This window comes from Rhinolophus ferrumequinum, chromosome 20, assembly GCF_004115265.2.
Source record: "Rhinolophus ferrumequinum isolate MPI-CBG mRhiFer1 chromosome 20, mRhiFer1_v1.p, whole genome shotgun sequence".
NCBI classification, from domain to species: domain Eukaryota; kingdom Metazoa; phylum Chordata; class Mammalia; order Chiroptera; family Rhinolophidae; genus Rhinolophus; species Rhinolophus ferrumequinum.
Genome location: NC_046303.1, coordinates 16,221,669 through 16,236,338, shown reverse-complemented (window position 1 = coordinate 16,236,338; position 14,670 = coordinate 16,221,669). Strand labels below are relative to the sequence as shown.

The 14,670-nt window shown below is 41.2% G+C and overlaps 1 protein-coding gene across 4 annotated transcripts in view; it reads right to left on the bottom strand.

Annotated features, from left to right (window-relative positions):
• OSBPL3 (oxysterol binding protein like 3) overlaps positions 1–14,670 on the bottom strand; it is a 161,275-nt gene that overhangs the window by 83,888 nt on the left and 62,717 nt on the right. Inside the window, exon 1 of one of the 4 annotated variants that reach the window (XM_033088447.1) lies at positions 4,641–4,658. The exons of the other annotated variants lie outside the window; for them this stretch is intronic. The gene's annotated coding sequence lies outside the window, so the exon portion shown is untranslated. Of the gene's footprint in view, positions 1–4,640; positions 4,659–14,670 lie in introns of those variants that run through there. 4 annotated transcript variants of the gene reach the window in all.

Sequence of the window (14,670 nt, the reverse complement as noted above, 5' to 3'; positions counted from 1 at the left end):
TCCACAGTTTGCACAGGCGTGTGAATTCCGTCCTCACCCAAGTAAATCCAACTGGGGAAGTGACAGGATAAGAACGCCAAGGGCACTGAGGTCATCTCTATAGCTTGATGTTAATTTTGTTCATTAGTTAACATTTCTGGGTCTAGATTAGCCAACCCACTGTAAATCCCCGTAACTGTACGGTCATGTCCAATTTCTCAGTGTCCAGGTCCACCTTCCTCAAAATCTACTGGATCCTCGTTTAAAATGTAGACTTTGAAAGCTCCACGTTAGATGGATTGAATCAGATCGAATCCCATCTAGGAAATGGGTGTGATCATCTGCACAGTCAACACATTCCCCAGATGATTTGGGGGCACGTTAGAGTTGGAGAACCCCTGATATAACCAGTCGTTTTCAACCCTTCTTGTCTTACCCTGAGCTAATACTCCCACTTGTGTATTTGTGACACAGCGGAGAGGGTGGGAAGCCCAAAGCCCGTTTTATTATTGAGGCCTGTGGTTTTAAAACAGTGGTCCTCAGACCAGCAGTATCAGCACCCCCCAGGAGCTTGTTAGAAACGCAAATTCTCAGACCCACCTACAAACCTGCAGAGTCAGGAACGGAGGGTAGGGCCCAGCAACCTGCTTTTAACAAGTTCTCTGGGTGACTTGGATGCCCAAGTTCAAGAACCACTGCCACGGTTAATATTTTACCTAGGGCAGAGAATCCTGAAGCATCTCGTATACTTTTGACAGCGGCTTGGAGTCCCTGAGCTCTGTTTCAAGGACAGCTCTGTCCTGCCACTTAGCTGCTTCTTCGAGCCAGGGATGGCAAATACTACTAGATACATGTGCTTTCAGTCCTCACTCCCATGCTAAACATCAGGGCAAATTTTCTCAAACCGCTCTCTCGATCAGTAAGACATACGTAATTGGCCAGACAGATCCTATTCTGCTAAGGTCTGCATGGTCATGGTGGGGTGAGCAAAAAGGTCCTGCACTCCCTCCTCCTGATGTGGGACCCTTGTCTTCATTAAGACATCAACTGCAGTCTGGTCATAAGAGTCAACATCCACGGCTCTGTACCGGATTCTCAACACAAAATATCCACCTCCAGGCTTTTGCCAAACAGTGTAACTTTGAATGTTACACTGTCCAGACTTTACAGAGCAGTGGATCTCACCTTTTTCTGCACATTAGAATTCTGTGGGGAACTTTAAAAAATGCTCCTGACCAGACCCTATCCCAGATCTATTACACTGGAATCGGGGATGGGGCCAGGCGGGCAACCAGGGTTAAGAGCGCCACCGAAATCATCTAAAGATAAGGTAATGAGTACACCCAGCTCAAGTTAGATCGTCACATGGAGAAGCTGGTGGAACTGTACTGTTCTCATTGCTGAAGAACTAACTGTCTTTTCCTGCACTGTACCCTGGAATTATGCCCTTGATCTACAATAAGGGAGATTACATATATAAAAGTAAATAACCAACCAACCAACCAGCACACTCTACAATACTGGGACATTTTGTAGAGTAATGTAATAATTAAGATTACAAGCTCTAGATTCAAACTGGGTTCAAAGCCAGTCTTACTAAGTGGCATTAGGCAACTTTTTAGCCTCTTTAATACTTAGGTGTTCATTTGACAAATTAAAATAATTAAAGCATCTCCCCAAAGGGGTTACTAAGGGGACTAGATGAGCTAATCACATAAAAGGTAACAGGGCAGTCATCTCTCCACGAGTTAACAAGTGTAGGATGTAGTGGTCACTGTCATGCTTTCACAGTGGCTGCTTTTCTCTTTAATCAGAAAAAGTCAAAGGATATATGTAAACACCCATATTCTTATCACCCAAAATTAATAGGTCTCTATCCATATTTATACAGATATCTCTATCCACCATTTTTCTGGCTTCGTAAACAATTTTGCCTAATAAACAGTACCATTCCATACATTTCTTGTTGCAGTTGCCTTGTTTTCACTCAACATTGTTACCCACAGACACACACACACACTCTGTTTCATTCCTACAACACAGTTCCATGATACGACTATGCCGTGTTTAACTTGCTCTTCCTTTAGATTTTATCCGAGTCTTTGCCGTTAAAAACAGAGCTACAGGATTGGCTCCTTGTGAGGCTGTGGTATAATTTTCTAAAATAAGTGGAACTGCTGAATCTTAAGGAAAAACTAGTTTTAGTTTTACTAGGTATTCCAAATTGCCCCTCAAAATGGGCATACCAATTTAAGCAAGACAAAGGTTTCTTTAAAGGACCTTGATGAGAAAATGTTTAGGTGTCAGTAACAGAGTGCCACTCCTAAATGACTGACTTGTTTTTGTCTTTTAGACATGGAGAATTTACTTCTGCAAACACATGCCTCTTTGTTTGGGATTCTAGGATGGAAGGTGGGCTGCTGGGAACCTTTTGTGGACAAGATGTCTGTGTGCTCGGCTTACCTTTGTCACTGTGCTCCGATTCTCAACTACCCACTATCCACTAGTATAGTGTGTGTATTGTTAGAAACCACCTCAAATACTTTGTAAAATAAGACAATGTTTAAATAAATTATCATGTTTTTAAGCTGGAAAGTCATCATTCAAGCTGTTGCTGGGCTCTTGGCACGATGTTCTGATAGTGGGTAGTTTTCTACTCAGCTTCCTACTCTAGGACGTCTTGCATTTTACCTTCTTGGGTGAGCTCTAGCTTCAGCCTGACACTTCCAATTGTCTCAGACATCCTTAGAACAAGGAAGAGGGAGGGAGGGACAGACACACAAATAATAACCCATAGCTCACAGAATCAGAAAGTAGCCTATCTAAGGTACCTGCTAGTGAAGAAAGGAAGAGAAAGATTGGGAGAGATCCAAGTGGCCAAGGTTGTTTACTATTAGGTTGGTACAAAAGTAACTGTGGTTTAAAATGTTAAAAACAATTGCAAATCCGCAACTACTTTTGCACCAACCTAATATGACCCTTTCAGAAGTTTACAGATGGACAATTCAAAGCTGGTAGGATTCCTAGGAGAGAACACTTGCAGGTCGACATGGAAAAGAAGGGAAAGGTACTTTCTAAGTGATTATTATGAAAACCCCGTGCACACACCTGGACAATCCTACCCTTCGCTAGAAGAGGAGCCATTGACTCAGACCTTAATTTCCCACCTGGTTCACAAGGATGTCACAGGATAGGCACTTAACAAATACTGCACCCTTAGAAGGCCGACATCCTCCTTAAACAACGGGAAAGGAGCTTCCTTCTCTTAACCACTCTTGTCTGGCAATGCTGGCTGGTGCGCTGATGCCCAGGGCTTCCATCCAGTGCCGAGCCTTTACTCCTGGACACTCCTGGCCCTCACCCCCATCACCTTACCCACAGGCTTCCCTCGGGATGGTGGCTTTTGCTGCTGCCTCGACTTCGTCAGGCTGTGTCTTCCTCACCACCTACCATCTTCTCCCCAAACATTCTTCAACCCGGGTGGTTCACAATGTTGTAGATCTCACGTCTTATGCCAGCCCAGGCCCACCTGAGACAAGTTCCTGAGCTGGGGATGACCCTCCCCGATCCTAGGTGTTGACTAGTAGAAATAAGATTTACTGTGTCTGTGGTATTTTTATGATCCAGTAACCTCACCACAAAGGGAAATGAGGGTACTCTAGCATGTCTTGTGTTAAGTGAACCCAAACTGGCTCCTTTTCTAAATGTGAACAGTTCAGCTGTTTTAGTAATAATACATTCAAGAATTCTGCAGTGATAGATGGAACGTGTCAGTACGGAGTTATGCTTCTAACCCCTGGATGGCTGTTAGAATGTCCTAAGGATAGGATAATGTCCTTACACCACTCTAATTATAAACTTTGGGGGGTGGAACCTGGGCAAAACTATTTTGCAAAAGTTCCCCACCAGATTCCAATGTGCAGCTAGGCTTGAGAAACACTGGTCTAGAGTTCTCAGAAATTTCCTTTCTCTTTCTAATAATCTGGACAGTGTCTACCCATTTTCAGACTTCTGATATCCATCTTAGTCTCTTTCATCTCATGCACGTTACTCTCAGAGGTTCTGTGAAGACTAAAGTGATTCAATTTCTGGTAAGTGTTGGGGCTGAACTGAAACCCAGAACCTATTCAACACATCTAGGTACCCAGACTTACCCACATCTAGGTTTCCTAGACTTTCACCTGTCTTGGGTCTCAATTCCCTCTTTTCCGTGTTTCTTCAAGTTAGTAGTTGAAGAAAGTAGTTCAGTTAGTAGTTCTTTAGGAAAGACATGGAAAACAAGTAGAATTGGAACAATTATTTTGACCCCTGATGTTTTGTGAAGCGAAATCTTCCACACCCAGGTGTTTAACTTTTATTTGTGCATCGGACTCTGGATATATGTTTGCAAACTGTTTTGTAGTTTGAACCACTTTCTGCAAGGCTCAGCTTATTTCTGATGTTACTTCTGCAGAGATTATCCTAGCATATTTGTATCATACTCTTACCTACGTAGTTCCTCTTAACTTGAAAGGGTTGCTTTCTGGCTCCTCTTTTTCCCTCCCAGTTACACAGACATTTACCAAGGTGTTGTCCTTCTCCCACTTCTTCCTATAGACTTTAGCTCTTGCTCATCTCACACACACACTGATGATTTTAACAAGGCAGCTGTTAATACCCACTCTGCTATCTTTACTGTCCTTCTCGTCCACAGTCTGGTGGATGGCTCCCAGATTTGTCACTGGAACATGAAGCCACCTGGTGACGTCAAGAGCAAACTCATCACTCCCGCATGCTGAACCTCTGACTTCCCTGCCTCACATGAAGACACCCACCCTCTCCTAGTCCACCCAGACTCCCTCTCCAAGACCCCCCAATACAGTGATCCGGGGCTAGACTAGCTCTGCTTGTTTCCCGTTCTTCCATGCCCACAACCATCAATCCATTTTAAGTTCCCATCGGGGGGTTTCCACTTTTTCTCTCCCATCACATCAATCCACCTTATATTCCTTTGCCCAGTTTATCTTCCCAAAAGGTTCCCAGAATCTCTTCTCTGCTCCAAATTCCCAATGGTCGTGGAATTAAGTTGAAAATCCTAAGTTCTTCACAATACAGTTAAGTCGAACTGCCTTTAGACTCTGGCCCAATCTACCACTTACTGAGTATCACTAAACTTCTGAGTTGTGTCCTAATCTGAAAAGACGGATAAAGAGAAGTATTAATTTTTCGTGAGGTTTTGACTGAAATAAGGCATGTAACACACTCAACACAGTCCATGGCATATATCACTCCATTATATGATAGCTGTTATTACTCACACCTCACACAGACATACGCTATATCCTACACTCTCCCACAGTTATCTTGTACGGCCTGGTCCTTGCCAGTCCTTCTGTGAGGAGTGCCCTTCTAACCCGATCTCTCTCCTCTATCTGTGGAAATTCCCTCCACCCTCCAAAGAGCACTTCAAGTGTCACCTTCTCCGTGAAACCATTTCTGAAACCACTCCCACCCCCGGTTTTGTTTCTCTTCTGAATGCCTGCTTTACGTGTGTGCTCTCTGAAAATATGCCATATGTTTCCTGCATTCTGACTCACTCTTCATACCCTGACCACCAGACGTTACATCTATCTCTCACTGCACTTTACTCATCTTTACATTCTGTGGGAAAGTAACTTACAAAGATGGGTAGCAATAACTATTGAACCAGCCTTCATTAATCTGAGTTAACAGGAAAAAAAAGTTCTCTGTGTGAGCACGTGTATATATTTCCATAGGAGCCTTCTTCCTTTCCTCTTCACTGGAATCATTTTGGAGTATATGTGTGCTTCAGAACATTTCAGTTATCCTTTCCTTTTTTGCGGTCTCTTTACCATTTTGTCTTTGGCTATGAGAGAGGTCATTTCTACTGTCTGAACTGTTGAAGTGTTTCTAGAGTACATGGCTTCTTTAGGGATTTCACCTCCTGGTTCCTGGCATGTTTCTGTGTTTCTTTTCAGAGATACCTCCTTGTATTATTTTCTCAGTCTTCTTACAAATCAAATGATCAGAAAACAAGTCAAGAGTGTATCAGAAGTTAGCAGAATGAAACTTCCAGCAGGTTTTATCAGCACATTTGACATCCATTCTAGAGTTATAGTCTCTGGGGAGAAAGCACCATCTATATCTATAACCTCTGCCTGGCAATCCATCAGATTGATGCCATTACAACAACTTTTCCAAGCAACCTTCCCCCTTATCTAGCAATTCACCTTTAGGATCTGAATTTCCATAAGCCTGCTTCTTTAAAGCAAAATATTCCCTTCTATAATCATATTTTAGTCATGAGAACCATCCTAACCTACCGAATGAGACAAATCAGATGATCCTATCTATGTCCAAATTGTAATGTTTCAAGTTTACTTTGCTTAGTCCTCAGAGGCTGCACAATGGAAAACAACTATAGGTATTATAACCACCATGCTTCCCAGATGGTTTTTTTTTTTATTATTATTATGAATTACTGAAGTTCTCTTCCTCTGTTACTGGTCTTATCTTGTCTATGCCGATTGTCCTCCATCCAATCAAGTTTTAAGTTTTTTTTCTTTCCATCAAATTTCAGTTGAAAGCTCTCGATCAGCTTAGCAAATTTCTTGCCAAACACATTTGTCCTCGAAGGTGCCAAGAGCCTGCCCCACAAACCAAACCCTGTTTGTCAACGTTATCTGTGCTTCAGTTATGTGTACACTTTCCATCTCTTCTTCCAACTCATGGTCTACCTTCTCTTGAAAGGTAGAAACACCACACATCCCTCTCCCGTCTTTCAGCTTCCTACCATGACTTCATAAGACTAGGGATACATTTGAAGTTTCCTTTGACAATTTAGTGTATTCTTATGCAAACCAATGAACAGGGCGTTAAGTGGTAGATCTGATATTTTGGCAAGTTATCATGCATGCCTTCGCTTGCTGTTTACCAATATCCATTCTCCCTGTCTTTTCTGTTTTCAAATTCTAGGAGTATATTATCTTCTCCTGAAAAAATCCCATATTCTGCAACAGGATTTCCAGTAGAGGTGCATCCCTCAGATCATTTCCACCTTCTCCAGTAGGACAGTTCCCTTCATGTTGCATTTTCATCCACATAATCCCGAGAGCCACTCTAGAACAGGATGACTGAATTTCTGATTAGAGGGGGAGGAGTCCACAGGTCAATATTAATCCCCCTACTCTTGAATAGTAAAATCAGAAATGGGCTGAATTTCCTCCTCCTTCTACAGTTTAGTCACTCTTACTTATCCTTCCATGTCTCAAGATGAAGAAATACTTATGGATAAATGTGTGCTAATAAAGGAAGCTATAGTGCAAAGACCAGAGGCTAAAGGAGAACAGCCAAGCTGATGAAAAGTCAACTCAATACAGACCTATAAAGTACCTACTATGTGTCCATAGCTGTGCTAATCTCTAAGGGATGGAGGTAAATGACAGAAGCTTAATCCAAGGAGGAAATCACTCTGATCCAGGAGGAAGATGCATGTAAATGGAACAAGAAGAACACAGGTCAGGGTGGGACATCTAATAGGTGTTGTGGGCAGCGACAGGGAAGTAGGCAGTGAAGCTGGAGTTGTGAGGGAACGCTTGAAAGACGTGGCCTGCGGGGAGCCTGAAAAATGTGAGTAGGAATTGACTAGGTAGAGAGGAATGTGGAGAGGAATACTCATGCAGTATTTCTCAAGCCTGGCGGCATGTCAGGATCACCTTGGAGAGCATCTATAAAATACCAACTTCTGGGCCCACTCCATACCAATTCAGCCAGACACTCTGTCTGGACAAGAGCAGTTTGACAAGCTCCCCAGGTGATTCTGATGAACAGTGAGGGTTGAGAACCACTGCCCGAAATGTTGCATCCATTCAGAAATGATAGAAAAACTTACTCCACAGAACTGTCTTCTTTTATTTTAGTATTTAATTTCATGTTAGTATCGAAGGCCAGACCTACATCTACTGCATCTAATTTGCATCAAATTAAAATGCAAAGCAGGACGTGGCTGAGCAGTTTAAAGGGCAAGAGGAGAGAGCACCCGCCCCCCCCAGGAACTTTAAATAACATCTTGTGGTTTGAATTTTATCAGTGGGTGTTGTTATCCTCCCTTAACTGACAACTGCTGGCGGAAGCAGGGTAGAGTTTTAACAATTGGCAACCACAGACTGCATTTCATCACTTATCTAAAAAGACTATCAATTGAGGCACTCTAAAATGTGAACGTGAATTTTAAAATTTTCTCTGTCTCCTACAAAAACGTACTGGTTGGTCTTTTCAGAAATGTAAACATGAAGCTAAGAATGAATATTGCTTCATAAGCACTAACTGAACGCTCTCAAATAACAAGAAACTAAATACCTAATGGTTAATGTATCAGATGGACATTTCGAGTGTACCTCGCTTTGTCTACCTTGCTAAAAATAACCCTAGGACTGAGAATCTAAGTTTAACCAAATTGTGTAAAACAAATTTCCCTAGATATATTTTGGGGGTGTCCTTCTAGAATGGCAGGGGCAATAATAAACAATGCCTTGTATGAGGCCCAAAAGAAAGCAAGAAATCACTAATTCATTGGATCTGGGTGAGGAGAAAAAGAGGTACAGGAAGTTTTACTCCTAGGGAAAAGACTGCTGCAAGAAAATAAACATACAACATTTTAAAACTATACAAGCTGAAAAAGGTTACAAGAAGAAATAGAAGGAAAAGGCAGAGAAAACAGGTTTTCAAAAGCTGGGGTGGTTATTGGTAGACTAGAGCTCAAAAAGCAAGAAAAATGTAAAAGCCCCCTTGTTCCTAATGCCAACAATGCAATAGTTATTTTTCTCCCTCCAGCACAATATATAGATCTGAAGTAATCTGAAGACTGTCTTATTCTATTTTTGTTTTCTTTTAATTTCATACAACTGGCACAGAATCGGGTATGTGGCAGATCATTTATCAAACTGATGACCTGTGCTCCCTCCCCCTTACACTAACTACTGGAAGATTTTTACTAAAACTTATTTTAGCTCAGAAATAGGAAAATAAATATTCTAAAGTATCCATTTATCAAGCTTAAATATTTTGTAGAAAGAGGGATCCTAACTGTTTAGGAGTTTGCATCAAATGAGAATGTTACAAAAGAGAAATAAGCACTAGAAATTACAAACGAAAAAACCTCAGTCAAAAAGGGAGTTGTAAATCATGTTATCAAAAGTCTAGCTGGATTCCATCAAATTAAAGGTAATTTCCAGCAACTAGGACCCTGACCTTCACTCTCAATTCCCCTATGCTGTGTAGTCATTGCAGACATCAGTTGAATCAGAGAGTTCAGCACATTGAAGGTGTTTCAATACACCATCTGGTGTTTCAATGCACCATTTGGTGTTCTTTCATCAGAGAAGTCCCAGTGCTATGCCAATAGCGACTCCCCCACCCTTACACACAAAGGCAAAGCCACCCCAGCACAGAGCAATGACAGTATCACCTGAAAAAATGAGAAATGCTTCCGTTTCCAGACCCTGGTCAGACCTCAATGCTTATTTATGGCTGAGAGAGAGCTGATGCCGATTCTTACTCACCACGACCAGGTGTGGAAGGTGTATTTCTCAAAGATGACGAGACACATATACATTTCAGCACAAAGCTCTTCTTACAAAGTAACATGGATACTTCTCCATTGATACTGCTCCCTTCCCTTGAGCCCACGTGGGCTTGTGATTATGGCCAAAGCGATGTTGTGTGACTTCACAGCTATGTTAGGAACAGTAATATGGGGCTGTTTGTTACACAGCATTAGGTAACTGCAACACTCGACAGGAACCCTTGGCAGACTCCAAGCTAGTCAGGTTGGTGCATGAGAACCTGGGGTCAAAAAGACTCGTAGGTCAACCAGGAGTAATGCCACCTCTTCCTGACACTCAGGGCAGCAGGCTCTTCCTACCACAGCATCCCACTTCTGTCCTGTAAGTCAGACTTGAAAGAGGGCTCCTTGGTCAACAAACCCAGCTCTCCCTTAGAAAGTCACTAACATGAGGCCCACTGTGGAGTGTATGGACCAGTTAGCTCATCAAGGTGGGTATGTATCTGCTAGTGACAGAGAGACCACAAATGGGACATTAGAAATCTAAAACTGGGCACAAAGATGAAAAGATCAACAAACCCCTAAAAACCCTTTCAATATACTTTTTCACAAATCTCAAAACTTCTCATTTGGCATTTATCTTCAATAGCTTAAGCAGCAGTTGGGAGTGAGTTCTCAATGGACAACTGAGCCACAGAGAAATCGTCTTACTAACGTCATAAGATTAGCCAGTGGAGGTACAACTGGGACAGAACCCAGGACTGTACTCTCCCTCAAAAACACACATCCAGAATGGGAAGAGGGAATTGAAGTAAAAGTCTAGGTGGATACATTTAAATATTGCTAAAGGGTAGTTTTATTATTAATGAGTCAAAATCCCAAGACCCAGTCCATTCTTTGGTAAGAACACTGAGTAACGCCTGGGCTTTGGCCAGAAGGCCATCTAGTAAGTCCCGCAGTGCCAAGTGCCAAGAGCTAGTTTGCACCACACACAGGACTTGCTGAGGGCAATCTGTACCCAGAAAAGGCAGAAGACCAACTCATTGGGGCTGAAATGAACCCTGAAGGATCATGAAACAAAAGATCGGAATATAAACCAGAGCCGTCCAATAGTTCTTAGGTGCCATCTGGTACTGCAGCCGCCAGCCACGTGTGGCTATGGAGCCCTTGAAATGTGGCTAGTGCAAACTAAGAAACTGAATTTTAAATTTGATTTAATTTTATTTAAATTTACATAGCCACGCGTGGCTGGTAGCTACCATATTAGACAGAAGAGCTTGAGACCACACCATTCTAACCCATTTATTTCCTCCCTTATTTCCTTTAGCACAACATGAGAACAGATCCGGACATTTCTGCCTCCTGAAATCTCCCAGGTATCCGCTCACTCTACCAACTGAAAACGTCCATGGGTGGCATACAGCTGAGTCACCATACAGTATGATGGACAAAACTGAAATGCATTAAGTCATTTAAGAAATTTTCTTTCCCATTCCCTCCATTTTTCAGAGAGAATACATTAAAGGGTGAAACAGGCTATTAGTTTTCTACATGAGGTCAGCAGGGATTTACAGTAATAAGCCCAACTTCAACTTGCAGGTATTTCAAACTGTGTTAGTACAGAGATGAGCTTCTCTAAAAGGATCAGACCCTCTGACTCTCACAGCTGCAATGGTAAACCATGTTATAAAAAGATGTGTGAAGTCCATGTGTCATTTAGGAATGGCTTATACTGTGTTTCCCCGAAAATAAGACCTACCTGGACAATCAGCTCTAATGCGTCTTTTGGAGCAAAAATTAATATAAGACCCGGTATTATATTATATTATATTATATTATATTATATTATATTATATTATACTATATATTATATTATACTATATATTATATTATATTACATTATATATTACATTATATTATATTATAAAGACCTGGTCTTATTTTACTTATAGTAAAATAAGACCAGGTCTTATATTAATTTTTGCTCCAAAAGACTCATTAGAGCTGATCGTCCGGTGAGGTTTTATTTTCGGGGAAACAGCTAGTCAGTTTTTAGAAAATAGTCTATGACATAAACAAAAGATTATATTTCAGAACAAAGAAAATGTTATCAGTTCAAACAATTATCAGGTGCTTTTTTTTTTTTGGTAGATGTAAATATTTACTACTTTCTACTATCTTCAGATGGCAACAAAAGTCTACCCTCAGCCAGCCAGATGCCTTTTCACAGAAAGTAGGGAGGAATGAGGAGAAGCTTTTTAAGAGGATTCCAGCACTGAATTGACAAAGTCCTAGAAACAGCTCAGTAATGCTGTCTAGTAGCTATCATTTGGCCTGCAGGCAAACTGTGAATTTGGCAAGGAAAGTAGAAATTCACCACGAAAACAGCCAATTTCCCAACAGTCAAGTGTTTCCATAATCTGATATCCAATTTACCGACTAAAATTTATGTTAGCCACTCCCCAATATAATGTCACCATTTCAAACAAACAGATATTCTCAAATAAAAGTTCCCCATTTAAGACAGGCATTCTCATAGACTGCTAGTAGAATATAATTTAGTACAGCCTCTTTAGCAGACAAGTTGGTAATAGGAAAGTTGTCTTTCAAAAATAAAGGCAAATAGGCAACACTGCCCAAAGACAAAATGACTCAGGAAATACGGCATCCAGAAGCCCTTTCTAAGAAACCTTAAGGACTAACGATGACGAAGCCCCGCAAACAGGAAATTATCAAGAATGACAAAGCCGTGGAAAAGACTGATGGTTGAAAGTGCATTGATTAGGGTTAAATATGTGGGGGATTAACTAGGGGAGTTATAGCTGAGTGTTAAAATTATAAACCCTAACAAAACAAAAACCAAACATCTGAAATCAGGGAGTGACACTGAATGATGTGTTAGATTGTTTATTATGTTGTTATACTAGGTTGGTGCAAAAGTAATTGCGGTTTAAGAAGTTAAAAATAATTGCAAAAACCGCAATTACTTTTGCACCAACCTAATAGCATGCTCAAAACCCGTTCTGACTCCCAACTCTCTTCTGAACTAAGAAAAACTAAGAAAACTAATCCACTTAGCGTAAGGAAGATTAGCCATTTTTTCCCCTTTTGTTACATTCAAGTAAGATCAAGTAGAATGTTTTACGTTTAAAACTATGTTTAGTTTCAGCTCAATTTTATACATTATTTCTGCCCATTGTGTACCTATCCACCCCTCTATTTGTCTCCCTCGAATATGTATAGAGGCAGTCCTGAAATAAATGTTAACATTGGTTATTTTCTGGTTGAGACTTTTGGGTAATATTTAATTTCCCCTTTGGACTGTTTATTTTGCATGGTATTTTTTTAAATAAGGAACACGTATCACTGAAATACAAAGAAAACAGTCATCACTGGTCTGATTTTGATGGTTCATTTTCCTAAAATGGTCACCTGACCCAGGCTTCTCTCAATTTCCCCAACACTCACCAATCTCAGATTCTGACTCAAATCTCTCCAGCAGTCCTCATGCTCTGACCCTGCTTTCTCTGGTTGTTGGAGAAACATTACGCTCCAAGATGAGAGAATCTGCCTAAGTCACGCCTCCCTAGTCATCTAGCAGGGGAATGCAGAAACCTTCCAAGAATGTAGATAAGAAAGTCAGTGGAGCTTGGGTCTTTTATCTAGAGGTGTGAATGGAAACCACTGACACTGGGAATCCCTTCTGTGCTACTGGTACACCACAATGGTGATACACCAACACACACAAACTAGATTTACAGGAAGTGAAGGTATCTGTACCACTAAGACTTATTCCAACACCTACCTACCCCCTCCTTTCTCTCCTTCTCTCCCTTCCCTCCTCCCTCTCTCCTTCCTTCCCTCTTCCCCCTATCTTTTAAAGAAAGTTAAATAAACAAACCCTATTAGATGACTTGGAGGAAAGAAGGAAGTGTGGGGTGTCTGGGTCCAGGGAGGGAAGATGGAAGAACTATGAGGGATATAGGGTAGCCTGTATCCAAATTTGTAACTGGATATGGTCTGCTCTACCACAGAACTCCAAAAATGCACTCCAGCCACAACAGGTCAGCTGTCTGTGTTTTGCTTATTGCATAGCCGAAGTCAGTGGTCTTGTTTTATAGGGGTCCCTGTCCTGCTCTTCCTGTCCTCCATCTTAAGGAGTAAGAGCTGCAGAAGTCAAATTTTATAAGTTCATTACATCAGGGCTTATTAGGTACCACATAGACCAACCTATACGAGTAACACGTTTTTAAAAAGTTAGATCCTGGAAGGTAGGGTATTTTGTAAGATATACACACACACACACACACACACACACACACACACACACACACACACAGTGTTTCAGGAGTTTGATTTTTAACTCCTAATTTAAGCTCTCACTTTTTTGACAGTTCTCTTAGACAACAGTCCGTCAGCTTCCATTTAATGTACCAGCAAACATGACCCTTCCTAGAAAGAGCAATACACAAAGACTAACAAATCAGACTTCACATCTGAAAAATAAAGGTGTTATCCTGGATCATAATTATTCAAAATGCGCTCTGCTAAATACCAGTTTCACAGGGCTCTCGGTGGGGGAGAAAATAAGTCCCCATAGACCAGTCACCTTGCGGAGTGCTCCTATATTCCCTCTTAGATACATATTAACACATTAAATGGTCTGAGAGGTCCTGCAGTTAAAGCAAGCAAACAACAAAGCCAGATCTGTTACTTTGTTGAACTTATTTCCAAACCTATCTGACCTGAGGTGACACGTACCAATATTCCTTCAGCCTGATGATGCTGTCTAACTTTAAAACTCCATTATCCTATGAGTCCATTATATGATTTGAACTCCTACCTTTAAAGGTTGGTTTATTCGTCATGTAGGTAATAGCTTAACGTGCACAGGCACCATTTCTTGGCAACGAATCGGGCTTACAACAGCCAGTAATAATACTTGGATACTCTCTGCTTATAGTTTCATTTCTAGACTTGGGAGATGGAAAGAGTCATGAGAAACCATGACTATGACATAAAAACCATTTGCAATGTTCAGAGACTGGGACCGTGCTTTTCTATTTGACCTAATCTTCCCTAAGCCTCTTCTTGGTCTCTCATCACATATCTTTCCCCAAACCCAACTT